The following is a 15,694-nucleotide window of genomic DNA, read 5'->3' as shown; positions in this document are numbered from 1 at the left end:
TATTTATTCCCATTACCCAATATCTCGGTAACATGCTAAATACCCAAAATACCCCTTGATTCACTCCGAGTCAAGTATGAATCCCGTTGTGACTTTCCCACTAGCTGGCTCCCTAGGATCGTCTTGTGCCGAGTAACTCAAACATACTCACATAATAATGTGGTCCCACCATATATCACATATATGCCAAATATACCCAAAACGGACCAAATTATGAAAATTGCCCAATTAAACAGAAATGGACCCACATACATATTTAATACACCTAAACATGCATATCAAGTCATATTATAATATAACTCACATAATCACATAATGATGCACATAAATATCATATAATCACATAATTCCATAATTTGTCATCCTGGCCCCCTAATCAAGGCCCTAAACCTTATTAGGAAATTTGGGACGTTACAAATATCCCCTCCTTACAGAAATTTCGTTCTCAAAATTTTATCTGAGTAGCCTGGAATATCAATCCCGCATAACTGATTCCATTTTCCAGGTCGCTCCCTCGACCTCACTATTTCTATTTCATACCTTAACCAAAGGTATAACTTTGTCTCTCAGAACCTTGTTCTTTCTGTATCATATCTGGACTTACTATCTCCTCACAGGATAACTTAGCCTCTAATTCCAAACCCTCATAACTCAACACACACTACTACAAAAATGGGCTTTCCCGGCAGTTTTTAATTGTCGCTATTGAGCAATGACGACAGTCGACTAACTGTCGTATTTGCCTATGCCTGTCGTTGTTGCTGGCAATGCCGACAGTTAATATAACCCAATCCAAGCAATCTGATTTCTTCCATTCCTTTATTTTAAACAAATTTTTCTTGTTCCACAAAAAGTATATCAAATTCAGACCAGACAAATGAGCAGTAAAGTAATCATGGTGAGTTATATATGTTCAGATACATTAATTCAAACACCTCGTATTCATATTTCATTCTATCAAATCAGATAATTTGCCTTTAATACAGTTGAGTAACCAACAAGACAATATTGATTTACTACCAATCAATAAAAGGTAAGTAAATTACCTTGGTTATCATTTTCTGAGATAAAACAAGCTCCTTGGGATCGATCTCATACTCGGGGACTTCGCGTGCATTTTTAACGTGCATGTGATGAGCCATCTAACACAGTAAAGTTCAAAATTAAAAATTTGCAACATGATTTTATTTTGTCAAAAGAATGATAATATAAGCCACTGACACTAGAGAAGACGCAAGACATACCGGAGGCTTTGCACCATGTTCCTCTAAAAGTTTGATCACATCTTAAATTTTGTAATGCATAGCATCTACAAGAGGTTGTTGAATATTCAATATAGAGGATATGATAATGGTCCATACTTCATATAACTATATAAGAATACACAATGTTGAAGATTGAACAGCCACAACAACACGCAATGACCCATTTTAAACCAATTGTAAAATACTTAATCTTTGTAAAAAAAAAAATTCCAAGTTTTTTTTTGTCAAAGTTCGTGCAAGAATTACCATCTTCATGCCTTTAATTACATACCCAATCAAGTTCTTAAAACTAGTATTTAATCTAATACAACAAAAAATTGATTCATACAGAATGGGAAAAAAAAGTTTTCTTGGTATAAGAAGTTCAATTTAAAGTAAAGAAATTTCTTTAAAAAAAATGATATCAAGGTAAACAAATTCATTATTATACTTCAATTTTACTGCTTTTTTTTATGGAAAAATGTAAGTCAGTCCAAGTTGAATGAGCACAAATGAGCACAAATGCTGAAGGATATTACCTAGTCTAGTTGAAGCTTGCCACCTATACTCACCACTTATTATTGAGTGTAGTTATTTTCAATAATATTCTTTGTACACATGAGATATATGTATAGACCAAATTAATATTATGCAATTGATAACAGTGCATGTGAAAACTATCATTGACTAAATAAATAAAAGTAACAGAAGAACCCGACATTTTCATTACAAGAGTACTAGTAATAGTGGAGTACTAAGCATGTGCATTAACGCATTAAGGGTTGTATTGATAAGACTATATATATGTGGGTGTTTAGAAAAATAGTTTTTTCTTTCTATTTTTATAAAAGCTACTAACTGAAGGAATGAAACAAATGTGGCATGGAAGAGGAGTCAAAGTTCTCAGACCATAGGCCTATCTATGCTCTTTTCTCTGTACAAATAGACTCCACAAGACACAACAACAACAGCACCAACAACAACTTATTTTATTAAATTTAATTTATTACTCTTACCAACACAATACCTCAGAGGATATATACTAGTTGTGGTAGATTTTCTTGAGAAGGCTGGGAAATTTAAGGAAGCAGCAACACTTATTCTTGCTTATGTTCTTTCCAACTCACTCTGGTCAGCTGGTAAAATAAGCAGCAAAACATAAATATAGGCACAAAACAGAACAAAAGACACAAAACAGAGATTAACCATAAAAATAGGCACAAAACAGGACTCAAAATAAACAAACAACATACACTGCTTTTATTTTTAGTTGATGTTTCTAATGAGGCTCTTAAACGTTTTAGACTTAAATTTTAAGATTATCAGGATGCCACTTCTCTTGATCACAGAACTAGGATAAGTCATCATCAGTGCAGTGACCAAACCAAAACTCATAAAGAACAAAACTAAAACAAAAAATGGAACTAGCATCCTTGCTTCCAAGGCCAAAATTATTAACAAACCTAACTTGGTCTAGAACCCAAATCAATTCAGTTGTCAAAACACTGCACCAATCAATTGGGAGCAGCAAAGTAAGCCTTGAATCCACTACACCAACCATGGGAAAAATCCTAGAGACCTCATGAGCCTAAAAACTAGACCTGCCGCCTAAAAACTAGGACCCTTTTTTAGAATCACAGCCAAGAGCTTAGAAATGAATATATATATATATATAAATTAAGTTAACAATATTAAAAATAAAAAAACAAATATATATACCTGCCGCCTACGATGATCGGAGAGGTGGGGAGGCCGCCTACGATGGAGCTGCCCGAGAGGATGATCGGAGGTCTCCGTTGCTCGAGAGGATGATCGGTCTAAGAGAAAAGAGAGGGAGACTTACAGAGGTTTGGGGTTTGCGGTTTGGGATTTGAGGTCTGAGAGAAGAGAGAGGGAGACTTACAGAGGTTAGAGGTTCGGGGTTTAAGGTTTGAGGTTTGGGGTCTGAGAGGAGAGAGAGGGGTACGGGGTCTGAGAGGAGAAAGAGGGGTACGGGGTCATTTGGGGTATGGGTCTGAGGCAGATGAAAAATATAAGAGGGAAAACCAAAAAAATTGGGGTTTTTCTTTTTGTTTTCGCGCGAAGGCCTCTCTCTTCAAGTAAAACTCTTTAAATTCAATTTATTCTCTATTTCTAAATTTTAATGTAACTAATACTAATTTTATAAATACTTTAAATAATAATAGTTAAATTAAATTAAAGTATTGTTACTCTTAATATCATAATTAATTTAAAATTTGATATAAAAATTATTATAAATACAAAAGTTAATAATATGACAAATTTAGAAGAAAAAAAAAATCTAATTTTAAAAGTTTTTAATAAATACATATTTACATAATTTATTTTATTTTTAAAATTTTATTTTTCATTAATTATATTTTTAAATTTTTTATTTGAATTTTGGCGACATTTTATAACTGTCGGCATTGGTCTCGAATTAACTGTCGGCGTTGGGGTCAATAGCGACACATTTTAACTGTCGACATTGGTCTCGAATCAACTGTCGGCGTTGGTGTCAATAGCGACACATTTTAACTGTCGGCATTGCTCTCGAATTAACTGTCGGCGTTGGGGTCAATAGCGACAGTCAAAAGCAATAGTGACAGTTATTAGCTGTCGGCGTTGGTCTTTATCCCTACAGTTTTTAACTGTCGGCGTAGAGTCCCGCTAAGCAATTACGACAGTCAACAGAGTTGACTGTCGTGGTTGGGTGTCGGGAAAGCCCAGTTTTGTAGTAGTGACATGAGTCTCATCTAACACACGTTTCCTCAACATGGAAATATGAAATACACTGTATACTACTGACAGTTATGAAGAAAAGGCCAATCCATAGGCAACCTGAACAATCCTATCTAGGATCTCCAATGGTCCTACTAATCTAGGGTTCAACCTACCCTTATTTCCTCACCCCTTTCCATGGTGATCTTCTAAGGAAGATACAGTCTTCCACTTAGAATTCCACATTCCTTCACTTCAAATTCACATAGCTTTTCTGTCTATTCTGAGAAGCGAGCATCCATGCTCTAATCTTTTCAATAACCTCAATGGTCCCTTAAACTACCTCAAGAACCAAATATAACATCTCACCCATCTCATTCCAATGAATGGGCGATAAACATTTCCTACCATACAAAATCTTATAATGTGCCCTTCCTATAACTGGATAACTCCCTCTGATTTACCATCAGTCTGAGGATAATAAATTGTATTAAACTCCAAATGTATACTCATCTCCTTCTGTAACCTTCCCCCAAGACTTGGGAGTAAAAACAGGGTCCTCATCTAATAAGTTAGACCTCGAATTCCATGAAGGCATACTACCTCTCTCACAAAGAGGTCTATATATTGATCAACTGTATTACTCCTCCTGACTAGTAGAAAGCAAGTTGATTTTATATATTGATCCATAATGACCTGAATCAAATCATGCTAACCCACTATCCTAGGCAGCCTCACCATGAAACCTATCGTGATGTTTCCTTACTTCCACTATAGAATACACAAAGACTGCAATGGCCTTACTAGTTTATATTACTCTGTCTTGACCTGCTAACAGGTTAAGAACTTTGTCACGTATTCAGTTATGTCCCTCTCCATCCTAGGCCACCAATATAAAGCTTTTAGATTCTGGTACATCTTCATGATGCCTAGATGAAAAGAATAAGTAATATTATATTCATCCAGAATCTCTCGTTTAATCCCGGTGTCCATCAAATCCTAAGTCCGATCCCTATACCACAATAAAATCTTACTTGACAGTACATAGTCCTTAGCTAATCCAGCTAAGACATTCCCCTCAATTTTCCCATATGTGGTTCATTTAACTTTTTCCCTTTGATCTTCTCTGAAATAATAAGCTCAAGTGTAAAGCTGGCCACCTGGCCCACCAGTAACTCTGCTCTAGTTCTGGTCACACCCTTCAACTAACATGTTGCATAGACAATCACCTTTTCCTCTCAATGAGATATCATAATAATCTACAAACTGGTTCTGATCTGTAAGAAGACTCAGAACTCTTTCACAATGCACATGTAATATCCAGCCCGTCCAAGGAAACTCCTGCCCTTTGAGGCATTCCTTGACCTTGGCCAATCTCCAACTGAGAGTATACCACAATACCATCGATCAAGATGTTCACAAATCCAATTCAGATAATCTTTTAATACTCTGTTCATCTAATCCATCAAAACAACTTGGCATTAACCAAATCCACAAACATAACTCAGCACTCCTAGTGCCCTTTTTCCGATATAAAAGCATTCTTCTGCATATTATTCTCCCTGATCTTCAGCTGATAATAACCAGATCAAAGATCCACCTTAAAGAATATTGTCTTACTCAATAACTGAGTCTTTAGTTCTTACAACTCTGTTGAAGTCATACAATACAGTGTCCTAGACCTAGTTCCGTCCTTGGCACCAACATAGTCACCATTCTATCTCTTTATGTAAAGGTAACCCTGGAAAATCCCTTGGAGATACATCTAAAAACTCACAAACTAATCTAGTCTATCCTGGTCCCACTGTCCAACCTAAGTGGTATCCACCACAGTAGCTAAGAGTCCTATGCATCCTCCTGCAATAGGTCTTTAGCTCTAAGTACAGATGTCATAAGCATATAGGGTCCATGCACAGTGCCAAAAAATAGAAGGGTTTCTCACCCTCAAGCCCAAGGGTTACCATCCATTCATTGCAATCTATCATTGCCCCATACTTGGTTAATCAATCTATATCTAAAATCATATCGAAGTCTGTTATAACCAACTCTATAAAATCAACTGATGAGTCCCTTCTCACCATAACCTAACCCATCTCTTAAAATTACCAATAGAGCATCACATTCTCATCACAACATAACCATGTAATCTGCATATCAAGTCTAGACCTTTAGATGCAACAGGCAAAGAACAACATGGCCCCAAAACTAGTCAGCACAATACAAAAATCAGAACTAGGAAGCTGACCTGCCACCACTAAGGAACCAACCCCAATCTCAGTCTTTAACTGTGAATGCATCAGAGCGAACACTCGAGCTGGAGTCAAGCTATCCGCCTCTTTTTGCTCATCCTTCGTTCGCCTTGGTAAATTTCTCCTGAGGTACCTAACTATCCCACATAAGAAACATGCCCTTGTTCGGCATTCTCCCAGATGACGCCTCGTACACCAAGTGCATTCTGGGTAAACTTTCCAATCTTTGTCCTCGCCCAACCCAATAAATGGGGGTATCACTGTCTGAGCTCCGTGCTCTCCAGCACTCTCCTTCTCAATCTGATTTCTTGTGCTCTCAACAGCAAGAGCCTTTCCTACCACCTGAGCATAGGTAGAGATTTCATGCACTGGGGCAACTCTAACGCCCTGAGCTATTCTGGGATTTAATCCCTGGATAAACCTTTCCTTCCGAGATACATCTGTGGGTACCATATCAAAAGCAAACTAGGCTAACCCATCGAATCTGTTAACATACTCGGTTACTGTTGCATTCCCCTGAACCAGGTTCAGAAACTCATTCATCTTAGCAGTCTTGATTATATCACAGTAATATCTTTCATTAAATAGCCGCCTAAATTCTTTCCAGTTCATCATAGTTGTATCTTGTGTTTGGGATACTACTTCCCACCATGTCTGGGCATCATCCCGCAATACAAATGTAGCACAGATCACCCAATCATGACTTAGAACCTCCATACTATCGAGGATGGAATTGATCATGCCATCCATTGCTCAGCTCTTAATGGATCTAGGCCTCCCTCAAAGACTGGAGGGTAATATTCCTAGAATCTTCCACAAAGAAATTACCACCTGTTCTCAACCCTAGGCTGAGCCAATACTGGTGCCACTCATGGCATAGCAAAGGAAGAGGTGTTCCCTGACAGAACCTGCTGCTGCTTAAAACACCTAATCTCTTCCTCTTGCCTCTGCAATCTTAATTGCATATCTATAAACACCTACTGAAAATTCTGAGGGGCAGGTCAAGAACTCAAACCCTGGCTGTAATTCCCAGCCTCGATATAACCACCACCAAGTCTCATTAACTGCCTTGGATACATACACCCTGATTGAATCTATAGTCACTTGACCCATTAAACATGATGAGCATATTCAAAAGCCTTCCCCATGGGAACAATCATTCCACACTACATTCACAAACCACTGCAGTGTTAAAAACACACCCACAACATTCATACTCCAATTATAACCCCTGCTCTTTCAACATACATACCATGCTCTCACTTCCAACATGCAAATAACACATTTATATAATCACTGAGCAGTTAATCACATAATCATATTCAATATTCAAGGGCTAAGCCCTAACAGAATCTCATGCTCCCTAATAAGATGTGTAGGTATAGCAATGACATTCTATTTAAGCAGTTAAGCACATAACCACATAAATAGTTACCATACCCTGAGTGAAGCATGTCTTTAGTGACAAGAGTACATGCCGAGGTTACCTACAGGAACCCTTAACCTTGGCTCGCTTTGATACCAAGTTGTAACACCCTACTACCCAAGGACCATTACGTTGTGCATTTTAAACAGTGCTAAACTCGCTAACCGAGTCATTCGACCATAATCGTGTAACTAAGTGTGATTAACGGTTTAGGGTTAAGAAAATTGGTCAAAGAAACAACGTTTCACTAAAACATTTATTGTATACTTTGGGATCCCAAAATATATTTTAAAGGTTAATTACAATAAAAGATTTACAACCAGCTGACCTAAGTAGGAAAATAGGGTTTAACCCTGGTTCCTCTTTGAACACTCGACTGTGGTGGTCGAGCGGCCGTATATGTACACATCGTCACCTAAGCTCTCCAACTCAAGGATGGTCCAACTTTCTTTTACCTATACCTGCACCACATAGCACCCATGAGCCGAGGCTCAGCAAGAAAACTCAACATGATCATAAACAAATAATAACATGTCACTAAATCATATTAAGCATGCCTAGACGTAATAGCCCTATTCATGCATGCAGGCAAATCCAAATAAATGATTATGGGGACCTGTGCCCTGTATAGATGACTGTCAATTCAATCTGGGGATATGCTCCCTTAATAGATAACTAATAAGTCTATCTCTAGGGATCTACTCCCTGAATCGATGACTAATGAGTCTATCTCTAGGGATCTGCTCCTTGGATAGATGACTAATGAGTCCATCTCTGGGGATCCACTCCCTGAATAGATGACTAATGAGTCTGTCTCTAGAGATCTGCTCCCTAAATAGATGACTAGTGAGTCTATATCTGGGGATCAGCTCCCTGAATAGATGACTAATGAGTCTATCTCTGGGAATCTGATCTTGACTCATAGGTCAATTCCATATGACCAGTGCTCAGTACTATTGCCGATCCTGACTGATAAGTCAAGACTTCACGACCAGTACTAATACCAATGTCGTTTCTGACAAATGAGTCAGTGCCACTCACAAGTAAGCAATGCATCCAGGCATATATCATATGTCAAATTTCCAAATATAAGGCATTCAGCATGCTTACTCAACATTCACCAGCATAATTATGATCATGCACATTTACAGAGACTCAAGCTCTGATCAATTCCATATTCAATATTCATGCCATGCCATAATCACATGTATCGCATGAATCACATGTATCACATACTGGGTGTAGTTTTCTTACCTTTGGTCCAAGCAAAGGTTACCAATAAACGACCCTCAAACGCGATCCTGTTTCCAAGCCCCTAGCGATAACCTAGTCACAACCATAATATAAAACCCCATAAAAAATGAGTAAATAAATACTCTCGGACCAAGTCCTAGCCTCTCGGACTTCGAATCCTACCTAACTGGGTAGTAGGATCGATCCCGAGCCCTTAGAGTTAAGATCCCACAACTAAAAACCAAATCTAGGAAAAACTATCCTTAATCACCGTGATCCCCCAACCCTGAGCCACGACCCACCTCCAGATAGAAGCTAGACCACCTTTCTGTGTGCAACTCACGCCGCGACGCACCTACCTTGCGTCGCGGCCCTATCTACCCATCACCTAATTCCATCATCTTCGTCAAGCCTGGGTCGCGGCGCCCAAGAACAGGGCCGCGACCCGACCTTAACCCAACAATTTTTCCTCATTTTCTTTATTTAAAAATCTTCCATTAACCTATCTAAACATATCCAAATCCCGAAAAAAAAAACTTCCCAATTATCCAAAACCACCAAAACCCGAGGCTCAAACATCTCAAAAACTCATCAAAACATAAAATCCAATCAAAACTTGAAAACTTAAAACTTGGATTACCTCTGATTAAGTCATTTGCCAACTAAATCCTCCAGCTAATAAGCTTCTAATATTTTCTCTAATTGCTATGCCTTGATCCTTGCTTGAATTTGAGTCCTAAAACTCAAGTTTCCTTCGAAAATGTGAACGGTGTCAAAAAGGGAACATGAGAGAGATATAGAGAGAGTTAACGTTCTGAACATTCTTTTATAATTCTAACAGTTACTTTGAGCTTGAGTAAACTCAAGCAAATCCTAATGCTCGGGGTCCCATAAACGCCCCCGGGGTAAAATAGTCAAAATTCCCAGAATTCCCTCATGATCTCACTAACTCCCAATTTATCATCAAATATTTATTCCCATTACCCAATATCCCGGTAATGTGCTAAATGCCCAAAATACCCCTTGACTCACTCCGAGTCAAGTATGAATCCCATTGTGACTTTCCCACTAGCTTGTTCCCTAGGATCGTCTTGTGCCAAGTAACCCAAACATACTCACATAATAATGTGGTCCCACACATATATCACGTATATGCCAAATATACCCAAAACGGACCAAATTATGAAAATTGCCCAATTAAATGGAAATGGGCCCACATGCATATTTAATACACTTATACATGCATATCAAGTCATATTATAATATAACTCACATAATAACGTAATGATGCACATAAATATCATATAATCACATAATTCCATAATTTTCCATCATGGCCCCCTAATCAAGTCCCTAAGCCTTATTAGCAAATTTGGGACGTTACAACGACGGTGGTTGGAATTAGTCAAGGACTATGACTATGAAATATTGTATCGTCTGGGGAAGTCAAATGTGTTAGCTGATGCCCTAAGTCGTAGAAGCCAAGGGCAAGTAGTGGATTTAAGAAATATATCTACCAAGTTGATGGAAGAAGTAGAACGAGCAGGTATAGAGTTGATCGTAGGGGTATTAGCAAACTTGACTCTACAGTCAACTTTGTTAGACAAAATTAAAGAAGGACAGGATGAGGATCTACTAATACAAAAGTATAAATAAGGAATCCAAGATTAAAGTAGCAAAGATTTTTCTCTCAGTAACTGTGGAACAGTGAGATATAATGAACGGATATGTGTGCCAGCTGATTTAGAAATTAAGAAGGACATTCTTGATGAGGCGCATACTACTCCTTATTCTTTACACCGAGGGACTATGAAGATGTACCAAGATTTGAAGATGCTATATTGGTGGTCTGGAATGAAGAAGGATGTAGTGGAGTATGACACAAGGTGTCTCACTTGCAAGCAAGTTAAAGAGGAGCACCAAAGATCGTCTGGTTTGTTACAACCGTTAAACATTCCAAAGTGGAAGTGGGAGGAGATTGCTATGGACTTTGTGGTGGGGTCACCTAAGACCACAAAGCAACATGATTCAGTCTGGGTGATCGTTGATAGGTTCACAAAATCGACACACTTTATACCTGTCATAATAGTATTCCCAACAGAATAGTATGCAGAGCTTTATGTGCTAGAGATTGTGAGACTTCATGGTGTACCAAAGTCAATCGTTTCGGATAGAAACCCAAAATTCACATGTAAGCTATGGGAAGGATTATAGAATGCGATGGGTACCAAGTTGAAATTCAGTACAACATTCCACCCCAGACAGATGGGCTGACAGAAAGAAAAATATAGATTTTGGAAGACATGGATAGAGCATGCGTATTGGATTTTGGTGGATCATGGAGCAGGTACCTTCCATTGATAGAGTTCTCGTATAATAATAGTTATCAGTCTACTATTGGAGTAGTACCATACGAGATGCTCTATGGAAGAAAATGTAGGTCTCCGATTAATTGGGATGAGACAGTCGAATGTAAGTATTTAGGCCTAGAGGCGGTATGAGAAACGAACGAAGTTATTGCCAAGATAAGAGCACGCATGATCGCCTCACAAGATCGAAAAAAGTGCTATGTTTGTCCTAAGCGTAAGCATGTTGAGTTCCAAGTGGGAAATTATGTATTCCTCCGTGTTTCGCCTATGAAAGAAATCAAGAGATTTGGGAAGAAAGGAAAGTTAAGTCCTCAATTTGTTGGACCATTCGGGATTTTAGAGAGGATTGGGGAAGTGGATTATAGGTTAGCCATGCCTCCAATGTTGTAAGGAGTGCACAACATTTTTCATGTGTCCATATTACGCAAGTATGTTTCAGACCCGTCTCACATTCTTAGTTATGAGGCGTTGGACATGCAACCAGACCTATCATATGAAGAGAAGCCGAGAAGGATTCTTGATAAGAAGGAAACAACATTAAGGAATAAGACGATCGAGTTAGTGAAGGTCCTTTGGAAAAACGTCTCTACCGAAGTTGGAATGTGGGAGTTGGAAACCAATATGAAGGAACAATACCCAGAGTTGTTCAGGTAAATTTTGAGGACGAAATGTCTTTTTAGGAGAGGATAGTTGTAATATTCGCTTTTACTAGTAAGGGTATTATGGTAAATATAATGACATTATGTGTTTAATTATATGAATTATGATATGCATGATTTATGATGTATGTTTATTTATGTGTTATGTCAAGCAATCAACACACATTAGTTTCTTCAGGTATTAGGGACCAAAGTGTAATAGAAGTTATGTATTGGGGGTCAAAGTAGAATTATGTGTTTTATGATAGAAAGCGTAATTATCAAAAGTTAAAACTATTAGTTTTGGTTGGAAATTACAATAAAGGTCTTAAGTGATTATTAAGGATAAATTTGAGGTTGGGGACAGAAAGGTCATTTGGCTTTTACACGAATTAAGTCAAATTAAATAATCAATTAATAAGAAAAAATAGGTTTAGATGTCGTACGATTTTCAGACTCTAGTTTTGGGCGATAGACTGAAGGGGAAATAGACCAAGAACATGAGTTTTTGAAAGCTTGAGGTTTGAAGGTGATCACCAATCTGGCTATTGAAGGGCTGGGAATCTCATAGGCGGCAAGGGTCTGAGTTTTTGGTGGTTGGATCTTGATCTGTAAGTGTTCAACTTTTGTTCAAAGTTTTTTTTCAATCTATGTTTTTGAAATTCTGAGACTGCTGTTATTGTTTCTGGGTTGATGAATGTCTATTATAGGTGTAGATATGTTAATATCTGGATTAATGGGGTTAGAAACATGTTACGATACCTATTTTGGGGGTTTGGACTCGTGATTTTAAGATTTGGCTCGAGTTTCAGGTTTAGAATCGCAATTTCCATCTCTGAAAGTAGAGACCTAGTGCAACCACACCTAACCCTGGCGCGACTGCGCTACTCGTAAAGTTTTGCCTGGTTCGCTGTGAGCGCGACCGTGCCCAGGCACTGGCACTGCCGCACCAGTTGCCCAGAAATATGACTTTTGAGGACTTTTAGATATAAGTTGTAAATTTTGGGGCTTTATGCAGAGGGGTTCAAAGACTGTCTTAAGGATGATATGGGGATGAATTAATCATAGAAAGAATACTAGTTGGTATAATTATGGTTTTATTTGGTTGAGGGTTTTAAAACATTGATGTTATATGTTATGTATAGGCTCGCTGAGGATACTTGAAGAGACGTGTTAGGGTGTGTGGATCGCTGCTGCTTTTGGAGGTAAGAAGAGTGGACACCTGCATGCACGGTGTACGCTTGACGTACTCTATGGTAGAAATTTTTTTATGTGATATGTTTATGTTAATGCCTAATTGTGCTAGTGAATGTTTATGTTTAATGAGCTTATATGAAATTATAGTTATGTGTTGTGTATGTGTATGTGTAGGTGATAACTGTTTGGCATGCTTACGTTTAAAATGCATGTCTACGTTACTAAAATGCATGCTTATGATATCTTGAAATTGCATGCTTTCGCTATATGATACTTGTCCAAATCAACTTGGACTATGTCTTTTCATCAATTATGATTTATGTTATATTATTGTTACTGTTATTGATTTAAATTCCCAGTTAAGGTTATGAAGTGGTGTCCTACATAGCTCTTCTTGTTGGGCTTTGGCTCCTAGGTACTTTGTTCTGCAGGTAAAGGCAAAGATGTGGTTACTGCGCAATAAGTTGGAGGGCTTTGGCGGAGGGCGTACATGTCGAGGATTTAACGATCATATGGGATCGAGCCTACATTGGAAATTTACTAAGTATTTTCAAGAATGATATTTTAGTTTTATGGATTGGATTTTTAAGTTGTATATTTTTTTTATTTATGGAGACTACGATACTCCAGAGTTTCATTCTTTTAAACGTTTGAGTTGTGTTTACGATTGATTTTATAAATAAAGGAGTACTTTTATTTTAAACCTTAATTACGGTAATTGTAAAATTAACGCTTCAAGAAATTTGGGGCATTACAGAGATTGTGACAGGGGTTCAATGTTTACTTCTATCGATACTAAAACTTCGCCCTTACAAAAGACTCCCACCTCGTACCTCTCAAGAGACCCCCACTTCCTTGGGGAGAAGGAGGCGCCTCGCTTCAGATAGTCTCGCGCCTCGGATGGCCTCGTGCCTCGGATGGCCTCGCGCCTCGCGAGATGAGGCGTCTCATGCCTGGGAGTGGCATGCCTCACGAAGAACATCTCACGCACCTGCACCAGACGGCCTCGCACCTCGCGAGAGGAGGCATCTTGCGCCCAAGAGTGGCATGCCTCGTGAAGCAAGTCTTGCGCGCCTTACCCCTCAGGTGGCCTCGCCTCAGATGGCGTCGCGCCTCGCGAGAGGAGGCGTCTCGTGCCCGGGAGTGGCATGCCTTGCAAAGTACGTCTCGCGCACTACCCCAAATGGCCTCGCGCCTCACGAGAGGAGGCGTCTCATGCCCAAGAGTGGCATGCCTCACGAATCACGTCTCGCGTGCCTCACGCGTTTCCCAGATGGCCTTGCGCCTCACGAGAGGAGGTGTCTCACGCCCAAGAGTGGCATGCCTCGCGAAGCACGTCTCGCGCACATGAGGAGTGCGCTTCGTGCCTAGGAGGGGCGCGCCTTACATAGCCTCGTGCCTAAGACCCTGCGAGACGGCTTCGCACCCAAGCTCACCCACAAGTTGGCCTCATGCTTGAGCACCCTATGGGACCTCTTACACCTCACCCCTTTAATCCACGCAGGAAAGTCATTGTCTCACAAGCGTTTTTGAAACATGCATCTCGCTGACGAGGCCCTACCCTACTTTTTAGGGTAGGTGTCACCAGCAAAGTTTACCTCCCATATGTGTCATTTCCAGTCAATAAGCAATCTGATGCTTAGATAGACATAAAGGGGCTAGATCAACATGCACATCTTCGGAAGGTGAAAACATCCACTAGGTGCAGGGTACACGTATGGGTACAGAATGTACGTACCAATCAAGAGGTGTCTGAATACAAGGACAACACCCACACCAAGCAAGTAGTGGGAGTATGACATAGTACCAAGGAAGGAGTACTTTTGCAGACCCCTGACACGTACTAAAGTTGATCACCACTCCTCCAACACCACAACCACCCGCACCACTATGCCTGGTGAAACTTCTCTGACACTCGTACTAAATAAGTAGTGGAGGCATCCCCACGGACCTTGACTGTGTACCAGAGCCGACACCATGACCTTTTGCACCACTACTACCTGTGCCACCACCCTGACGATGTACCCATGTACCATATGGTCTCCTGGGACCATGATGTATCATAGGCCATTAGAGCCCACTATAAAGGGAACCCCACTTCAACATTGAAGAGGGTTGGAAAAAATAATGTAGCTTAGTATCAAGAGAAATACAAGTTCTTTTCCCCAGCCTTCTACAACTATTTTCTAAGTTTCTTATTAGATTTTTGAAGTTCTTCATTTATAAGCACTATACTTTGACTTTTCTAACTTAACATCATTGACGAGTTCTCACCGTCAACAGTTTGGCACCGTCTATGGGAAGAATAAGTGTCAAGCCACTCTTTTTCCATTGATTCCGGCAGGAAAAAATGCCAAGACGTTCTAAATGACTGAGAGAGCCACGAAGGGTGGAGGTCCACCTTGATGGAGATAAGATGAAAGCCTCCATGAAGAATCCTCCTCCACCCAAAAATGTGGAGGCCCCAAAGGAGCCCGAGGTTCATGAAGATGAAAGGGAGGCCTCATCCCTGGGCATCCCACCTGATGAGAATTGTCCAAGGTCAACAGTTGCCCCTGCAAGAGAGATGCCGGTGAGTTCTCGCCCCCAAGGCCGCTGCAGGTGCTGAACTCCGGCC

General features: G+C 39.6%; 1 long non-coding RNA gene across 1 annotated transcript; it reads right to left on the bottom strand.

The window, feature by feature from the left end:
* Positions 1-1,046: 1,046 nt before the first annotated feature.
* On the bottom strand, positions 1,047-1,325 carry LOC133829174 (uncharacterized). Its single transcript, XR_009891598.1, has 2 exons — positions 1,245-1,325; positions 1,047-1,142 (listed from the first exon to the last, which is right to left on the bottom strand). It is a non-coding gene; the product is annotated as an uncharacterized LOC133829174 (long non-coding RNA).
* Between the last annotated feature and the right edge of the window lie 14,369 nt (positions 1,326-15,694).

Source organism: Humulus lupulus, chromosome 4 (assembly GCF_963169125.1).
Source record: "Humulus lupulus chromosome 4, drHumLupu1.1, whole genome shotgun sequence".
Lineage (NCBI taxonomy): Eukaryota > Viridiplantae > Streptophyta > Magnoliopsida > Rosales > Cannabaceae > Humulus > Humulus lupulus.
Note: the sequence above shows the minus strand (reverse complement) of the source record. Positions and strands in the feature narration are given on the sequence as shown.